General features: G+C 36.0%; 1 pseudogene; it reads left to right on the top strand.

Annotated features, from left to right (window-relative positions):
* Positions 1-543: 543 nt before the first annotated feature.
* Positions 544-1,773, top strand: LOC125865503 (uncharacterized; annotated as a pseudogene).
* Positions 1,774-4,262: the final 2,489 nt, after the last annotated feature.

The following is a 4,262-nucleotide window of genomic DNA, read 5'->3' as shown; positions in this document are numbered from 1 at the left end:
ATTGGATCTCCTTTAGAGCCATTGTTTCTTTCTGCTGATCCCAGCAGATCTTACTACTAGCCTTGCGATTGACTTTTCCGGTTATTTATAAATTCGTTATAAAAAATAGATATGCTTTCTTTTTTGTTCTTTGTTTATGAGAAACTAAGATGACATATGGATCTACCTATTATTTTATTTGTTGTAGTAATGAGGAGAGGAAAGTTATATACATACTATAGCCTATAGATATAAACAATTGTGCAGTAATAAGGAGAGGAAAGTTAAGAAACCAGAAACCATTGTGCCCTGAAGGGTCTTTGACCCTTCTGTAATAGTGCCACCTTTCTACTATTCTTTTAATGATGTATTATATTGAGATTTATTTAGGGAAGGGGACATTATTTGTGACAAACTGTTGAGAGAACTATGCTTTTGTAGTCACCAAAGATACATTTATTCATTTGCACAAGGCCTCGTTAAGCAGTCCCTACTAGGATTGTTACAATTTGATTTTTAGTAAATTATTACATAAATTAGTGTTTGACAAATTTAAATTTTTGTGATCTTTATGTAGATGGATCGTAGTTGGATGTATAATATGACTAATTTTGGTCGAATGGGACTAAGACCTGAATTTGTAGAAGGTGTCACTGGTTTTGTGGAGTATGCAAAGACACTAGAACCTTTTCAACGTAGTGGTATGATTAAGTGTCCTTGTAATAAATGTCAATGTTTGAATTATGAAAAACCAGATATTGTTGAGCTCATCTCTATCAAAATGGGTTTAAAAGAGAATACACAGTGTGGACTAGTCATGGAGAAATTGATAATAGTTTTGATGTATTTCAACATTATGTTCCTGGTGAAAGTAGTAGCGCAGTGAATTCTAATGCACAAAATTATAGAATACATGACATGGTTCAGGATGCGTTTGGGGTGCATTCTGATTTTGAATCTGGTAATCAAGGTGAAGAAGCTCCTAATGCTGAATGTAAAATTTTCTTTGAACAATTGGAAGTTGCTAGTCGGCCTTTATATGAGGGGAGTCCACACTCACAGTTGTCAATTGCTGTTAGATTATTAAGTATCAAATCAAATTGGAATGTTCTGCAAAGGGAAATGAACTCTGTGATTGACCTTATGCATGATTTAGTTGACCCAAAGCTAGAGATACCTGATAATTTCTGTAAGGCAAAGAAGTTGGTATCAAAGTTAGGATTGTCATCGATGAGAATTCATTGTTGTGAAAATGGTTGCATGTTATACTATAAGGATGATATTGATCTAGAATTGTGTAAGTTTTGTGGAAAATCTCGTTATAAGCAGACTCCTAGTGGGAAGAAAGTTCCTATTAAGGTGATGCATTACTTACCTCTTATACCAAGGTTAAAGAGGTTGTATGCATCTAATAGATTTGCTCCTCATATGAGATGGCACCATGAAAATAGAAGAGCACCTGGTGTTATGTGCCATCCTTCCGATGGAGAGGCCTGGAAGCATTTTGATAGAACATATCCACAGTTTGCAGCCGAACCACGAAACATTAGATTGGGTTTATGTTCAGATGGATTCACACCACATTCCGTTTCTGCTGCACCATATTCTTGTTGGCCTGTATTTGTAACACCATATAATCTTCCACCTGAGATGTGCATGACCAGTCCATATATATTTCTCAATTGTGTCATTCCTGGCCCACGGAATCCAAAAGTCTTGATTGATGTATACTTGCAACCTTTGATTGATAAGTTGAAACAATTGTGGGTTTAAGGGGTTGAAACATTTGATGTGTCTCTTAAGCAAAAGTTTAATTTGCGGGCTGCCTTAATGTGGACTATTAATGATTTTCCTGCGTATGGAATGTTGTCAGGGTGGATGACAGCGGGAAAGTTAGCTTGTCCTTGCTGTATGGAAAATACTAAATCATTCACTTTGAAACATGGTCGTAAAAATTCTTGGTTTGATTGTCATCGACAGTTCTTGCCAATGGATCATGAGTTTAGGAGTATGAAAAATGCATTCAGAAAGAATACTGTTGAACAAGGTTGTCCTCCTCCAATCTTGACTGGAGAACAAGTTTGGGAGAGGGTTCAACAGTTTCCAAAGGTTACAGAAGAACAGCCGTACAAATTTGATGGATATGGTGTTGCACATAATTGGACAAAACAAAGCATATTCTGGGAGTTACCATATTGGAAGGATAATCTACTTCGACATAATCTTGATGTCATGCATATTGAAAAAAATTACTTTGATAATTTATTTAACACAGTAATGGATGTCAATGGCAAGACAAAAGATAATGTTAAAGCTAGAATGGACTTACTAGAATATTGTAGGCGAAAAGAGTTATGGTTGCAAGAGAAACAGAACAACAAGTTCTTCAAGCCTAATTGAAGCTATGGTCAAATCAAGTCTCCAATCTTCCTGATTTTGTGGGCTTTGTGATTAAGGTAGGATGACTTTTCATCCATGTGATCCTTTCTTCCATGGAGCCCCTTTAGATTACCCAATTGTGAAGTCTAAATCCCCTATTCTAGTTAGGATTTCTTCCATTGTTATGGATTACGATGAATGTTGATCCAATTGAGTGGATTATGATTGCTTATGATTGAATTAGTAGGATTAAATGTTTTTAGGATGAAATTACATGTACCCATGCCTATTCAATTTTTCTACTAGAATTGATATAATTGGGTTAGATGCCATGAAGGGAAGCCTTATAGGTTTTGATATCTCATTATAGGATTGATGATTTATGATTAGCATTGCTTGATATTGAAGCATATATGATAAACATGATGTTAAGTGCTTGAGAGTAAAGCTTAGACTATGAATTGTTGATTGTCAAATCTATTGTGGTGGAAGGGATACTTCCCACATGGCATAGTAAAGCATGAATGTATGAAGGTAAAATGTCTTCTCACTTGAATGATTCTAGGTTGAAAGGATTGCTCACCTAAAATGAATCTAGACTAAAAGACTATGTAATTGATGAGGCTAGAGGCAACTACCCTTGACCTCCATATGGGAAGGATATGAGGTTATTTCTCATACACCTTAGAATTGAACAAGATGTGACTCCCCATGTTCCTTATATGATGAATGGACATGGAGGCGAGTACCCATGATCCCTATAATATGATGTAAAGGCAAGTACTCGTGTCATATGATGTTGGTCATGGAGGAGAGTACCCATGATCTTAAAGTAAGTAAGGCAAGAGGCGAATGCCCATTAACCTTTTTAGTTAGGGAAAGAGGAGAATCCCCATGTGTTTAAAAGTAAGTATGAATAATGTGAATTATGTTATGAAGAATGAATAGCTTGGATTGTTGCTTGAGATGCCTTCCATGAAGTAAGCATGACTAGAGGCGGATGACCCAAGTTTTGACTAAGGATAAGTTGAGGTTGCTTGAGAAGTATTCCTCTTTTATTATGGTGATTTATGTACATTGATTATGCTTATAGGTTATATTGACCAACCCTTATGTTTATGTTTTTTATGAAAGTTTTCATATTTAGTACATTATTGTACTAACACATACTCTTGCCTAAATTTCTTATCCAAATGTTGGGTCCGGCGATATCGGTTCTCACACTCGTGGCTACTATCATAGTATATCAAGGATTGAAGATTTGGTGAGTCCTCTTAGCATTCAAGGATTTGACCACCATTTTCTCGTATGTCTTTCTTTTCATGCTTTGAACTATTGTATGGGTTGTGTCCCAAAGATATGCATGTTTTAGATGGTTTGTGACAGTTGTATTAGACTTCCGCTCGTTTTATAAAGATTTTGATTGAATTGAAAATGTTTTAAATTTCCACACCTATTTCTATTACTTTATGTTATGATATGCTAAGTGGCTTGTATTGCCTCTCAGGGTCTTGTACCCCTTATTACATCTAGGGGGTACCCCTGGGTCGTGACAACTAAGCTTCTCTTTCTTACAAAACCTCATTACACCCTTCATGGGTGAAGTTTTCAAGTAAACCCAATCATTAACATCAAACTCAAGATCTCTTATTCTAGCATCGACATATGACTTTTGTCGACTTTGAGCCATTTTAAACCTTTCCCTAATAAGTCAAACTTTCTCCATAGCCTCATATACCATCTCGGGACCTATTAGGGAAACTTCACCCACTTCAAACTATCCTATAAGAGATCTACAGCTCCAATCATAAAAGGCCTCAAATGAAGCCATACTAATACTTGAGTGGTAACTATTATTATATGCAAACTCAATCAAAGGCAAATGATCGCCCCAATTTTCCTTG

The sequence above is a fragment of the Solanum stenotomum genome, chromosome 5, assembly GCF_019186545.1.
Source record: "Solanum stenotomum isolate F172 chromosome 5, ASM1918654v1, whole genome shotgun sequence".
Taxonomy (NCBI): domain Eukaryota; kingdom Viridiplantae; phylum Streptophyta; class Magnoliopsida; order Solanales; family Solanaceae; genus Solanum; species Solanum stenotomum.
Note: the sequence above shows the minus strand (reverse complement) of the source record. Positions and strands in the feature narration are given on the sequence as shown.